General features: G+C 29.7%; 1 long non-coding RNA gene across 1 annotated transcript; it reads right to left on the reverse strand.

Moving 5' to 3' along the window:
- Positions 1-3,600: 3,600 nt before the first annotated feature.
- Positions 3,601-16,341, reverse strand: LOC142321096 (uncharacterized). Its single transcript, XR_012755579.1, has 3 exons — positions 16,267-16,341; positions 9,055-9,296; positions 3,601-3,677 (listed from the first exon to the last, which is right to left on the reverse strand). It is a non-coding gene; the product is annotated as an uncharacterized LOC142321096 (long non-coding RNA).
- Between the last annotated feature and the right edge of the window lie 344 nt (positions 16,342-16,685).

Consider the following 16,685-nt stretch of genomic DNA (forward strand, 5'->3'; position numbering starts at 1 on the left):
TTAGTAAATAATTTATGTGTAGAGTTACTGGGATTGATGATTTTAAAAGTAAAATAAAAAATACAGAATATGATGTAACAAGTATTTTTTAATATGTAATTACACCAAATGTAAATGGCATTTATTAGCATAACTCCATTTTTTAAATAACATATCAGACAAATGTTCTCTACTATATTCAATACACTGTTGTATGATATGTAGATCCCCCCCACCTTAGAAAATAGTCACATAGTCATAGGTCTGGAAAATGTGTTACGTTTATACAAATTTGGATATTAGATCGTGGATACCACTCTTCTGTAGTGGTTGGGTTTCAATTAACCACACATTTCAGGAATGGTTCATCTGAGACTTCACTTCATTTCATATATTATATATGTATATAGTATATGTAAGTATAGTATTATTATGTGTATAGTATATATATATATATATAGATATACATTATGTATTACATATTTATTATATACTATATATATATTATGCTTTATATTATTTAATATATTCATACATATCATCCTTGCACATTCTCTGAAATAATACCTTATGGTGGTTCCGGAGGCTAAACAAAAAACGAAAGGTCTAGAGAACGTGCAAGCCGTACAGCATCTCCTTTAGAAACCATGCAGCCTGAAAACATTTCTTGAACGAACAGTATGGTGCTCTGATAGTCTAGACTGTTGCTCAATCCTGATGGAACCACACCATATTCAAATCGTTCCTACAATGAACCAGTTCAGGAGCAAGAAAATCTTGTAACATATTGTTATGTACTGGTCAGAATTGGCTGTCACAAAGTGCCCTTCTCTTCAAAGAAATAAGGACCTATGATTCCAAAACTTGCCAGACAGTTACTAGGATTATATCTAGAACTGGTAGAAAACCTTGGGTTTCAGACGATATATTGCAGCTGATGGATGAACGTAGAAAATCTAAGAATGCTAGTGATGAAGAAAGTAAAAGGAACTATCGGCAATTAAGAAATGCTATAAACAGGAAGTGCAAACTGGCGAAAGAAGAGTGGATTAAAGAAAAGTGTTCAGAAGTGGAAAGAGAAATGAACATTGGTAAAATAGACGGAGCATACAGGAAAGTTAAGGAAAAGTTTTGGGGTACATAAATTAAAATCTAATAATGTGTTAAACAAAGATGGTACACCAATATATAATACGAAAGGTAAAGTTGATAGATGGATGGAATATATTGAAGAGTTCTACGGCGGAAATGAATTAGAAAATGGTGTTATAGAGGAAGAAGAGGAAGTTGAGGAGGATGAAATGGGAGAAACAATACTGAGATCTGAATTTAAGAGAGCATTAAAAGATTTAAATGGCAGAAAGACTCCTGGAATAGACGGAATACCTGTAGAATTACTGCGCAGTGCAGGTGAGGAAGCGATTGATAGATTATACAAACTGGTGTGTAATATTTATGAAAAAGGGGAATTTCCGTCAGACTTCAAAAAAAGTGTTATAGTAATGATACCAAAGAAAGCAGGGGCAGATAAATGTGAAGAATACAGAACAATTAGTTTAACTAGTCATGCATCAAAAATCTTAACTAGAATTCTATACAGAAGAATCGAGAAGAGAGTGGAGGAAGTGTTAGAAGACCAATTTGGTTTCAGGAAAAGTATAGGGACAAGGGAAGCAATTTTAGGCCTCAGATTAATAGTAGAAGGAAGATTAAAGAAAAACAAACTGACATACTTGGCGTTTATAGACCTAGAAAAGGCATTAGATAACGTAGACTGGAATAAAATGTTCAGCATTTTAAAAAAAATTAGGGTTCAAATACAGAGATAGAAGAACAATTGCTAACATGTTCAGGAACCAAACAGCAACAGTAACAATTGAAGAACATAAGAGAGAAGCCGTAATAAGAAAGGAAGTTCGACAAGGATGATCCCTATCTCCGTTACTTTTTAATCTTTACATGGAACTAGCAGTTAATGATGTTAAAGAACAATTTAGATTGGGAGTAACAGTACAAGGTGAAAAGATAAAGATGCTACGATTTGCTGATGATATAGTAATTCTAGCTGAAAGTAAAAAGGATTTAGAAGAAACAATGAACGGCATAGATGAAGTCCTACGCAAGAACTATCGCATGGAAATAAACAAGAACAAAACAAAAGTAATGAAATGTAGTAGAAATAACAAAGATGAACCACTGAATGTGAAAATAGGAGGAGAAAAGATTATGGAGGTAGAAGAATTTTGTTATTTGGGAAGTAGAATTACTAAAGATGGACGAAGCAGGAGCGATATAAAATGCCGAATAGCACAAGCTAAACGAGCCTTCAGTAAGAAATATAATTTATTTACATCAAAAATTAATTTAAATGTCAGGAAAAGATTTTTGAAAGTATATGTTTGGAGTGTCGCTTTATATGGAAGTGAAACTTGGATGATCGGAGTATCTGAGAAGAAAAGATTAGAAGCTTTTGAAGTGTTATAGGAGAATGTTAAAAATCAGACGGGTGGATAAAGTGACAAATAGATGAAGAAAGAAGCATTTGGAAAATATAGTTAAAAGAAGAGACAGACTTATAGGCCACATACTAAGGCATCCTGGAATAGTCGCTTTAATATTGGAAGGACAGGTAGAAGGGAAAAATTGTGTAGGCAGGCTACATTTGGAATATGTAAAACAAATTGTTAGGAATGTAGGATGTAGAGGGTATACTGAAATGAAATGACTAGCACTAGATAGGGAATCTTGGAGAGCTGCATCAAACCAGTCAAATGACTGAAGACAAAAAAAAAAAATGATACAAAATAACAAACACACAATAAAATTTTTATTAATAAGAAATTTTAACTAGCAATGAAATACACAATAAAAAAAAGAATGTGCATATACGCATTAGCTGTCTATAAAGTAAGAGCGAGTGTGTGTTTACATAACTCGTGTGTTTGTATCGACACATACAACTAGTTTTTTCGTGACACTCTTTTTATTTCAGTTGACTCCCCATCCTGAAGCCTTCATTAAGAAGCTTTGCTTCAATAGTAATTATTTTAGATTTAAAATAAGTCTTTTAATCAGACAAACTGCGTGAAATGGACAAACATAAGTTTTACAATTGCATAAATAAATCAAAATCAAAAGAAAAAATTAGTTTCATGAATTTCTATTGAGTTTTAACCAATGTTTTTTAGTTGAATAATGCGCAAAGAATATAAACTTGATTACTACTATTAAATCATTATCATTATTGCCTCAAAACCAGTATTGTAGAGAGAAAATTCACTTTACAATTGTTACTGACATCAATAGAGGGAAAAATATCTGAGAATACAATAAATATTATTTCATTGAAAAAAACACTTAATATATGACCTGCAGCAGCATCAAATTTAAATAAAAACATTTTCAAATCTACAGATTTGAGTTTCTTCCTGTAAATTCTCAGGACATAAAATTAATGATAATTTTTACATAATATTACTGAGAAAGAGGTTACATAATATAATCACAAGCGTTACTTTTAAAAGTTTACAAAATGTTTGAATTAAGTATAAATATAATTAAATCAATATTAATTATAACAATTATTATTTTAATTTATAATAATATTTAAATTAATACTTACTTTTAATAAGGACTTGTAAAGCCTGGTTGTTCAATGGGCCACTATCCAAATGGTATGGAATTACAGTGGTGAGATACTGCAATGTAACCAAGTAAATCCATAAATTAAATTCAAAACAATAAAACATACATAAATTTTTTTATCTTATTTTATCAGTACATAAGACAAAAAAAGTCTCTGGCTTTACAATAGATCTATTTACTTAAGTTTATTGCATTTACTGAAAGTCACTGCACTGAAGTTGGCAATTAAAATAAAACTATAAATCTTTCTGGTATAAAAAAGGAACAAATTGACCTACCAAAAATGGTCTGATCTTAAATTTACTGGTCAGTCTGGTACAAGTGACTTTTAATCAATCAGACTTTAATGAATGTATATTTCCTTAGGTAAATGCAAGATAATCAGGGAAGTATCATGCTCATTATTAATAATCTATCAGAAAATTTTAGTCATGTTCTTGGTAAATATTTTTATTACGCAGCACACATACATTGTATCCTGATAAAGAAGTGCTATTAAAATTAAACCTTATCAAACTTGGACACCATTTTAAAAAAGAACTGGTTCAATATTTTTACTTAAACAAAAACAAGTATATATTTAGATTACTGAAAGCAATCAGATAATGTTGATCTACCTGCACAAAAGTAAATTTAAAGTTAAATTTCACAAGAAAAACCTACTTCATTTCTATAAATTTTGACTAGTTCGCTCTCATCCATAATTAACATTGGAGGACAAACTTATCGTATACAAACAAATGACTTTTCCTGCTATCTTTGAAAATCTTGGTGCCTAAGACAGCAATCTCTAAACGGTCAATCACAAAATCTATACAAACATTTACAAATGTACGAATAAGTTAACTGAAATCAAATAGGGTAAAAATCATAAATGCAATCTAGGATTGATAATCTTCTGTTTTCAGTACAAAGAATTCTGAATGAAAATGCCAGAACTGACAGCTTCTGTACAAGTTCAATCAACAGCCTGTAGTACATCACAAGATTCTCCTTTAGTGTTTTGGACAGGATACTTCACCCACTACTTTATGATGATACACAATCAATTATCATTTTAAAATTAAATCATGTTTATTTTAACTGTGTTTATTAATTAAACTGCTCTTTGATATGCTTACATATGATAATGAGGCAGGCTAGATCTCGGCTCAGGAAATTAAGAGCAACCGAGTCGATGTTCCCCAAAGTACTTCTATTAATGTTGGGTGAAATACCACTAAAAGTTGTTTTAATCTGTAACTTCCAGTTATCTCAACACAAACGCACTTGCTAGAAATTTTAATTAACTCTGAGAAATAATAAGTGAAAATCACCATCTAAGGTTACTTAGAACTAATACTGGGAATTCCTTCTACAGTACAGATGTAGTCATAGTCATCATTGGATGATACATTATTCTGTAGCGTGGTAAGTTCTATACTACTTGGCAAGTCACTATGAGTATTGTGATGTAAGGCCATTAATTTTTTGCAATGACTTAGTGAATGGTCTGTAATTAGTTAAGATAGATGCTCAACAAGTCCAACAGTTTAACCAAAGTCCATTCATATATAAATTCCTCTGTACTGTTACATTATATTTAAATTTTATTAAATAAACCATCTAGTACAGAATATTGAATCAAATCTTACCTTAATTTTATCTCAATATTCTGTACTTGATGGTTTAATAGAATAAATATATATATAAAATCAGGGTTCACTCAAATTTTTAAAATGTGATTTTTCCTGACTCACTGACTATTTTCAGAATCTTCCCTGATTCTAAAAAAACCATGATATACATGAAGTTTAATATTTTTCCAAACAACACTCAAAATAGTTTATAACTGAAAAGTTTATTTCAAAAACCCGTTATGTGCAATGATACTTATATGGAATGTAATGGATTTTTGAAATAGACAATTCAATTGTGATTTTTCAACTTGGAAATTCAAAAACTGGTGATATTTTCCAATATCATCAATACAAAATTTCAATGTAATATGAAAAAATCTCTCTCAATAGAAGTATTGTAACTTTATTCACAAATATAATTGGGAATGGAGAATAAAAGTCCTAAAATATTTCTCTGTAAAAATGTTTAAATACTCATTCTCTAGCTGATTCTAGAATACTCAACTTGACTCAAAAACTTCAAGTACCTAATCATTGTGGAAATTGTTATACATATTTGAAATTTGCAGTCTTTCTTAAAAAAATCCATTAAATCCAATCGATTTCATTTTAATGGGATCTGGCCAGAATAAGAACTACAATATTATTTTGACCTTCGTCTGATTTCAATAAAATTTGGTTGGATTTAATTTCTATGTTTAATACTGCCCCCTTCCTTAGCTTTATTTTTTACTTCTTTGTATAAAATAAAGGAAGTATTGTGATTGTGAAAAATTTTGGTTTTCAGATTTCAATGGACATATCCATTTTGACCATAACTGTATCCATTTTACTAGTATCATCATTACATCTGTACATATGTCTCGCATAACTCAAAAATGATTAGCCGTAGAATGTTGAAATTTTGGATTTAGAACTGTTGTAACATCTAGTTGTGCACCTCCCCTTTTGATTCAATCAACAGAACCAAATGTGTCCAAAAAGCCCAAAATCCAAAAACATTTAGATTCTGGACTTTTTATTAACTGCAGTAATAAGCCCTCATTGAGAGCTTTTCAATGATATATCATAAATGGTACTTATTTTCATTGGTTCCAGAGTTATACCCAAACAAAATTTTAATTAATGAAATATTTGGATCTTACAAAATTTTTTAATTTTTTTTTTTTTTTTAATTTAAATATATTGATTTATTAATAATTACCTATATTTATTAATAATTTAATAATTTATTAATTAATAAATACCTTTGATTGTAAAATAATTTATTCAATAATAACAATTAAAAAAAAATATATAAATAAATCAGAAGTCAGTGAAATGAAATTTTATATGCTTTTAAATATGTGTGTGTAATTTAATAGCCATTATTAATTTGTGTTTATGTTATAGATTTGGTGAAACATCTGATTATTTAATATTAACTGAAAATTATAATTTTTAAATTATTTAGTGGATTTTTAGTTTAATTTTATCTACATTAAAGTTAACTACAGAGTGACTGAAAAATAGATCCTCATAAGAATGACATATACACTGTGGCATATATGCCCAATCTTTAATAAATTGCAAAAAATTTTTATCTTTTAGTTCACTATTCCTCTGATACTGTTAGACAATATTCTCCCTAAGTCGAAGTTGATCACCATTTCATTTATTTGTTTTTTGTTGCCAATCGTTTAATCGCTATTTGATTTAATATAATTCTTCTGATCTTAATTTGTGTACACGTTCTGTAGTTTTTTTAATGTTCTCTCTCTTTATATTCATCATCCTCCTCTCTTCATCTTTTTATTCTTTCTTTGGTTTTAACATTTTCTTCCTCTTAATATTTATCATTTTCTCTTAATTTTTTTATTCTTCTTTTGTTCTTAACATTTTCTTCCTCCTCATATTCATCTTCTTGTCATTTTTTTTGAGAAGTATTTCTTTGTGTATATTTCTTTTTCCTGTATGATTGTTTCTTTTTCATTTTTGACTATTCACCAAATAATCCAATAATGAAAACTGAATATTTTACACCATAAGGTCAAAATTAACATTTGACAGTATACAGGACGGACTTCACTAAATGGAATAGTTTAATTATTATTAACTTTTATTTATACGACACACCAGATATCTCAAATCACAATAGGAATCTGTTTTTTGTTATTCAGCAGCTCACAAAAATATAAATAATAAACTGATCTAGTAATACGAGTAATAAAGGGACTTTTACTCTACCCTAATATTTCATGTAAGATTGTTGAATTAATTGTATAATTATTTGATGTTAATAAAAAATAATATTTCAGCAATTGTGTAACTGGTCACTTTATTAAAGAATTGGAGGATCGTATCTTACTTTTAATGAAACAAGTTTAAATGAAGTGCAGCAAAAAATGTGTATATGTAATTTAATAGACGTACAAGGAATCATGCGGTGTCCACATCAGATTTTTTATTACTTGTTGACATGTTTCAGAACCACTCTACTTTTCTCAAATTGATAAGTATATTTTTTAAATATTAATGCATACAGTCTTTTAATTTTTCTTCCCAAATAAAATTTTTAAAGTTTTCCCTCCCATTTTACAAATTTCAATAGAGTTCCCTGACTTATAGTGATTTTTCAAAACCTTCCCTGACTGAATCAAAATTCCCTCACTTTTAAGGCCTGGGAGAACCATGGATATATATTATTTAATTATATATATATAATTCTATGATTGCATTCAAGAATTTTAAATACCCACTGAAGATGCAGGATCCTACGAAAATCAATTCATAAAATTAATATAAGTTTAACTTATCTATTTACTGTGTTGTTTGGTTTAAATTTAATGTAATATTAAATTTATTAGGATAGTGGTCAATACGGTAATGAATTATTTTAATTAAAAAACGGAATAAAAAATATATATACATTTATACAGACATTCTTAACTACATTTACATTCTTAAACAACGAGAGCAACAATGTATCCTGGTCTGGGCATCAGATATATTCCAATGAAATCTCTGAATTCTCAGATTTCAATTTATAATTCTCTGTAACTGTGAAATTTATATTCTCTGTAACCGTTTATTCTCTGTAACTTTCACAGCATAGGGAAAGTTGAAGACCAGTCATTTTAAATGACAGGATGTTTTTCAAATTGAAAAGAAAGAGAGTAAGTTAACGTAATAACAGAAATTAAAAATAATAGTGTTACATATTGACTGGGAAGATTAATATTATTCCTCTTTACTGTTAAATTACATTAAATAAACCACTTAGTACAGAATATTGAGATAAGACATATCTTACCTTAATTAAAGTAAAATATATAATAAAATTAAAGTAAGATATGTCTTATCTCAATATTCTGTACTAGGTGTTTTAATATTATTTAAATATAATATTTATGTGTGCCGATGAGGAACAAGATTTACAGTTCCATTGTAATTGGGTTATGAAAAATTATATTAAAGTTATAGTGCACGAGGAATTAAAAATATATTCTTCAATGAAGAGGTTGCTAGAAGATTTTGATAAATTTTCTTAATACATTTCTGATCTCTGTTTTTATGAACGGGTATGGTTTTTATATCATATTGAATCATGTCATTTTTGCTATTATTTCTTGTGTTAATGAAAATGCCAAGATAAATTTTATCTATCCAACTTTAAGACGAATGGAAAATTTTTTTAATGAAAAATGATTAAGAGAATGCACGGTTATGCATTTATCACTTTTTTTTATACACTTGACAACTACTAAAGAATGCGGGGGCTATTAATGCCTAAGAAAAACGTTTAGAATTATAAATTATGCAGCCTACTCACTTTAGATTCAACAGCTGGTTTGTTTGCACCAGCTCTTCCCCGTTTCTTTTCAACATGATGTTGTCTTCGCCTACTTTGCACGGCTAATAGAAGTGAAATAAATGAATTCTTCAGTTCTTTCTCATATTCAAGTTCATCACGAAGAGCGAGTTCAGAAATTAAAGTTTCAGAATAGTCACATATAAGTAATTCCAGTTCAAGGTACAATTCGTTTAACTGGCATACATTCAATGTCTTCAGTTCTTGAAACATACAAAAAAATAATAGATATATCATTATTACAAATTATGTAAATATTTCAAATTAAAAAAAAAGAAAGAAAAATCATCCATATTAATATAAAAATTAAACTTCAGGGAGCAGGCTCAACCAGTTGGTGAATGTACAATTCCCATTCATGACAATACAGCACTGTCACGAAACTTACACGGTTTTAACACTTAGTATCACCTCTACTTTTCATCCTAAAATTATGAATAAAACATGTCTGCAGATATTAATCACAGGCTTGGGAAATATAAAAAATAAAACTACATTAGTTTAGACTAAAAAACAATATATAATAAAAATTTGAATAATTTGGTAGCAGAGTGCGTAATGGAATTTTGTTAGATAATAGATTGTATGCGTATTCCTATGAAAAAACTAAAAACTGCTTTTCTTATAAATAGTAGTTTGTTGATTCTAACTGTTATATGGAAAAGAACTCAAAATTAATTTTTTACTTTTGGTCAAAAAAGAACTTTTTTTTTAAATACATTACCAGTTATAAGAGAAACAATATTGAAATTTTGTAAAAAAATATAAAAATAGATTGTTATAAATATAAATTATATAGTAATGAATGTAAATAAATATATGATTGTTTTTTTTTTTTTTAATAAAATTTTAGGATGCTTGACAGCTAAACACAGATTGTGTAAACAAAGTAATGTTAAAATAAAAGACTAGATGCTGCCACATATGGATAATTACAACATTTAGACTAGTGATATTTAAAGGAGATCAATAGGACTAAAAGGATTATAAATTGAAAATATTCATTTCAATTGTGGTGATCAACATGATTGTAATCTTAGTGATTTGAACATTTATTTTGGGTTAGCTGGTTACAGTTCATTCTGCGCAAGGGTCTAGCATTTTTATTAAATGTAATTCATCTTACCATCCTGTTTGTAAAATAAATCTAAGTGCAAGGTCAAAGTCATGCAGGAAAAATATAAATAGAATAATATTTATTGTTAGAAAAATGTGGTAATAAAAGTTATAACCTGTCATATATGGGTTATATTAAAAGTCACTACATGAAATATTTGCACTATTAACACACAGTGTGGTATAAGATATGAGCGAACACAAATACAGCAACAAAATTATACCCCTTGACATTAAACAATGTTAAATTCATTAAAGGAATTTAAAATCACTCAAATTAAACATTATATAATATTAAATTATTCTTTCTTTTCAATAATGTGTAACTGCCATATTTTTTAACTTAAAACGCATTACAAAGAAAAACTTCTTAAGAATTTATCAATTTTTCTAACTATTTAATTCACTATCATACAATACTGGAAATAGAAACAAAACTTTGGTCCAACTATTACTTTCCACCCTATTCTCTTTAATATGATAATCAGGAGTTGGGGGGGATAATAAGCCAAATTGTTTTGCTTTTTTCTTCATATATCATCTACAAGATATAATCAAACCAGCTGAACTGATTTTTATGAAATTTTGTAAAATGACTTCTAAATAATGGTTATGCCACTGAATTTTGATTACAACTGGTCACAGCTGCGAGAAGAAACAGTCACCATGGATTCCATATCTCAAAATTTTAGTCCACATAGATATTTTTTTTTACATAATTCTTTACTAGCAAATTTATGTACGTTAATATTCTACTTAACTTTTTGTAAAGTATTACTCTGTCAAGGGCAAAACCCTATTTGCCAGAGATGCATAGTTAAGTAACTCCTTACCAGCTTTTTTATTTTTATTTCCTTCTTGGGAGGGGTTCTTCCAAGAATTATATAGATAATAATATTCATAGATAAATAATACATTTCAGTGCAATAAATATTTATTCTAGTGCAAAGTTTCCAAAAATTCTTTTGTCTCCCAATATAGTTTGATTACAATATGTATGCCCATTTAAATTTTTAAGCTAATAAATTAAACTGTCTACTACATGTATGATTAGTATAAAGAAGCAGAACATAAGGAGCACAAACTCTTTCAAAATGAATTTGACCTCATGTTTTTTACAGAGATTTCAAATTAAATACACAAATCTAAAAAATTGTAAAAAACTACTAAAGGAGAATTACCAAAGTTTATATATGCGGTCTGTTCAGAAAATAACCAAACATTTTCAATTACGCGCCAACAGGGACATTTAGTGACGTGCAGTTGGTATGTTCTGCATAATCTCCTCTGTAACCACATGTTCTTGCATGGTTGATATCTTGTTTAATTTTCTTGCTATTGTTATTCAAGTACAACGTGTTTAAGTGTTAGTAGAGATTTTTGTAATGTGCAATTCTTTGGAGTAACAATACAACGTAAAATTTTGCACACATTTGAAAAAAACTTTCACAGAAACATTTCAACTTTTGAAAAAAGCTTATGAAGATGATGGTCTGAGTCATACACAATGTTATGAATGGTTTTCACAATTTAAAAGTGGTCATCAGTCAATTGAAGATGACCCTCAACCAGGAAGGCCTTTGACTTCAACTAATGACACCCACACACAGAAAATTAACGATCTACTATATCGACGATTAAATGTCAGAGTCAAAGAACTTGCAGAAAAGATTAGCATCTCTACTGGATCATGCCATAAAATTTTTTGCTGCGACTCGCGTGTTCATTTTTTCTTTCAAAATGTTATGGCATAATACATTTGAGATGCAGAATGAGAATGAAAAATTGAACAAAAATCGAGTTGCAGCAAAGTTTGTTCCTCTTTGATGACCTAACAGCAGTAAAAACATCGAGTGGACGTTTGTCAGCAACTTCTTGAACAAGCCAATGATGATGAAACGTTCACATGCAAAGGTTCATAATGGGAGATGAAAGCTGAGTTTATAGCAACAAATCGAGCAAAAGTTCAATCATCACAATGGATTGGCAAAGGATCTCCACACCCCAAGAAAGCATGTCAGTCTCAATCCGATGTCAAAATGATGTTCTTTTTGAATTTTTGCCTCAAGGTGAAAAATGAACCATAAGTACTACCAAGACGTACAACAATGCTTACAAGAAAAAATCTGCAAAAAGAAACCAGAGTTGTGGTGAGACAACTCATGGTTCCTTCACTACAACAATGCACCCACACACTCAGCTTTGTCAATTCATCAGTTTTGTGACACAAATCAGATGACTGACCTCCCTCAGCCTCCCTACTCGCCAGACCTGGCTCTTTGAGATCTTTTCTTATTTCTGAAAGTAAAATCAGTTAACAAAAAGATGCCAATTTGAGATTATTGATGACGTTAAAGCAAATTTGTCATAGACCTTAAAGGCCATCCAGGACTGGTTTGCGAAATGGAAACACCGCTGGGAAATGTGCGTGAATAGGGGAAGGAGTATTTTGATGAGAAAAAGTACAAATAATCTGAAAAATTAATAATAAAGATTAAAAATAATTAAGTTTGGTGATTTTCTGATCAGACCTCGTATGTAGAGTTTATACAAACATGTATATGCTTTTATTTTATTTATTTACTATTATTTTTATAACAAAGATGGAGGCGCCTTCCTTGGCAAAATATTCTGGAGGTAAACTAGTCCCCTGTTCGGATCTCCAAATGGGGACTCTAAGCAAGGGGTCACCAGAAAATTAAAAAATAACATTCTATGAGTCGAAGCTTGGAATGTTAGAAGTTTAAAAAAGGTTTGTAGGTTAGAATATTCTATGAGACATTCTATGAGTCGAAGCTTGGAATGTTAGAAGTTTAAAAAAGGTTTGTAGGTTAGAATATTTAAAGAGAGAAATGGATAGGTTAAATGTAGGTGTAGTAAGAATTAGCGAGGTTCAGTGGGAACAGGAAAATGACTTTTGGTCAGGTGATTTTAGAATAGCTAACTCAGCATCAAATAAAGGACAGGCAGGAATCGGTTTCGCAATGAACAAGAAGATAGGGGAGAGAGTGAAGTATTTCAAAAAGCTTAGTGATAGAATCATTGTAATAAGGATAAAATCAAAACCTAAGCTAACAATGATTGTTAACGTCTATATGCCTATAAGTGCCCATCATGATGATGATGAGGTAGTGTGTATACGAAGAAATTGACAAAGCAATTGAACTTATAAAAGGGGATGAAAATTTAATAATAGTTGGAGATTGTAATACAAGCATTGGAAAAGGCAAGGAAGGAAATACTGTGGGTAAATATGGGCTGGGCAAAAGGAATGAAAGAGGACCCAATTTATAGAGTTTTGTATGAAGTATAATTTGGTAATTGCCAACACCCAGTTTAAAAATCATATAGAAGTTATAAAATCATGTATCATATATACATGGAAAAATCCTGGTGATACTAGAAGATATCGGATAGATTATATCATGGTTTATCTAAGAATTAGGAATCAACTCCTCGACTGCCAAGCATATCCTGGAACAGACATCAATAGCGACCATAATTTAGAGATAATGAAATGTAGATTGGGGTTTAAAAAGCTGAAGAAAAAAAAGGTGTCAGATAAATCTGTGAACTTTGAGAAGCTTGAAGAACAGGAGGTAAAGAAGATTTTTGAGGAGGATATCACAAAAGGTCCGAGTAAAAATAATAAGGTAGAAAATATAGAAGAAAAATGGGAGAATGTTTAAAAGGAGATTCTTAAATCAGCAGACGTGAACTTAGGCGAAAAAACTGAACTGATAGAAAACCTTGGATATCAGAGGATATATTGCAGCTGACTGAAGAAAGCAAAAAATATAAGAATGCGCATGATGAAGAAGGTACAAGGAACTATCTATAATTAAGAAATACTATAAACAGGAAGTGCAAATTAGCAAAAGAAGAGTGGATTAAAGAAAAGTTCAAAAGGGGAAAGAAAATGATCATTAGTAAAAGTAGATGGAGCATACAAGAAAGTTAAGGAGAATTTTGTTACATAAATTAAAAATTGAATAATCTGTTAAATAAAGATGGTACACCAATTTATAATATGAAAGAAAAGTTTGATAGGTGGGTGAAATATATTGAAGAGTTATATGGAGGAAATGAATTAGAAACTCGTGTTATAGGATTCCTATTCCTCAAGAAGAGGAAGAGGATGAAAAGGGAGATACAATGCTGAGATCTGAATTTAGTAGAGCATTGAAAGATTTGAATGATAGAAAGGCTCCTGGGATAGATGGGATACCTGCAGAATAACTGCGCAGGACAGATGAGGAAGCAATAGATAGATTATACAAACTGGTGTTTAATATTTACAAAAAAGGAGAAGTTCTGTCAGACTTCAAAAAGAGTGTTATTGTCATGATACCAAAGAAAGCAGGAGCAACTAAATAAATGTGAAGACTACAGAACAATTAGCTTAACTATTCATGCATCAAAAAATCTTAACTAGAATTCTGTACAGAAGAATTGAGAGGAGAGTGGAAAAAGTGTTAGAAGACCAATTTGGTTTCAGGAAAAATATAGGGACAAGGAAAGGAATTTTTGTGCTCAGATTAATAGTAGACGAAAGATTAAAGCAAAACAAACCAAATAAATGGTATTTATAGACTCAGAAAGGGCATTTGATAAAGTAAACTGGAATAAAATGTTCAGCATTTAAAAAAAATTAGGTTTCAATTATAGAGATAGAAGAATAATTGCTAAGATTTATAGGAACCAAACTGCAACAATAATAATTAAAGAACATTATAAAGAAGCCATAATAAAAAAGGGAGTCTGACAAGGATATTCCCTATTCCCATTATTTTGAATCTTTACATAGAACTAGCAGTTAATAATGTTAAAAGAACAATTTAAATCTGGAGTAACAGTGCAAGGTAAAAAGATGAAGATGCTACGATTTGCTGATGATATAGTAATTCCAGCCGATAGTAAAAAAGATTTAGAAGAAACAATGAATGGCATGGATCCTTCATGGAATATAATAGCATGGTCCTACGAAAGAACTACCGCAAGAAAATAAACAAGAACAAAACAAAAGTAATTAAATGTAGTAGAACTAATGTAGAAGAATATAAAAATAGGAAGAGAAAAGATATGGAGATAGAAGAATTTTGTTATTTGGGAAGTAGAATTACTTATGATGGACCAAGCAGGAGCAATATAAAATGCAGAATAGCACAGGCAAAAATGAGCTTCCAGTCAGAAATATAATTTGCTTAATCAAAAATTAATTTAAGCATCAGGAAAACATTTTTGAAAGTATACGTTTGGAGCATAGTTTTATATGAAGTGAAACTTGGACGATTGGAGTATCTGAAAAGAAAAGTTTAGAAGCTTTTGAATGTAGTGCTATAGGAGACTGTTAACAATCAGATCGATGGATAAAGTGACAAAGAGGTGTTGCGGCAAATTGATGAACAAAAGAAGGCATTTAGAAAAATATAGTTAAAAGAATAGACAGACTTACAGGCCACATATTAAGGCATCCTGGAATAATCGCTTTGATATTGGAGGGACAAGTAGTTGGGAAAAATTATGCAGGCAGGCAACGTTTAGAATATGTAAAACAAATTATTAGGGATATAGGATATAGGAGATGAAATGAAAAGAATGGCACTAGATAGGGAATCTTGGAAAGCTGCATCCAACCAGTCAAATGACTGAAGACAAAAAAAATTCTTTTTACTAAATACATTAAGTACTCTACTTTAACCACTGAAAAGTGGAATAATTTTTTTTCTTTTTAACTTAGTTCAGAGATTGAATTATGAAGTTTTTTACATTTTTCAATTTTTTATTGCCAGAGGCTAAACAGAAAAAGAAAAAAGCCAACATAGGCTGATACAGGTGTAGTAAAATGATATTTATTGTGTGGATTTTCCCACGCAGATTCAGATAGTTTTTTTTAATTTTGTTTTACAAAAAGTCATTCTCATAATTTTTTAAGCTTTAGTTGTGTATTATTCACTTTATGTTAAATACTGCATTCTACTGTTTAAATTTTTAATTATATTCTAGAAACCTAATATGAACTATAAACACACAATGTGTTATATAATTTAGACTTACTTTCTTGATATAATGGTGAATGTAAAACTTCCTTTGCCTTCCTATGAAGGGAATCATCTGGACATTCAGAATCTGGCGAGCATTCAGTCTATGTCGTTTCCTGAATAAATTAAAAAATAAATGTTAAAAAGCAGATAATAAAAAAAAATCTATTAAAACAAAAAAATTGAAATGATCAGTAATGAATACAAAAATAATATTGTATTGTATTGTAAAAAATACTGTATTGTTAACGTAGTCAAATAAAACCTTAACAAATAAAAACAATGTAATGTAGTATGCAAATTAATTCAAACTCAAGAAATTTTTTGTTTATTTCTATGTTGTGGCTACACTGCTTGACCACACCCAATCTTTAAGTTATCTGTGTAATGTGAGGTTATTGTTCTTTAGTTATTCAGCAATTTTCATGTTATAAA

The sequence above is a fragment of the Lycorma delicatula genome, chromosome 3 (genome assembly GCF_047948215.1).
Source record: "Lycorma delicatula isolate Av1 chromosome 3, ASM4794821v1, whole genome shotgun sequence".
NCBI classification, from domain to species: domain Eukaryota; kingdom Metazoa; phylum Arthropoda; class Insecta; order Hemiptera; family Fulgoridae; genus Lycorma; species Lycorma delicatula.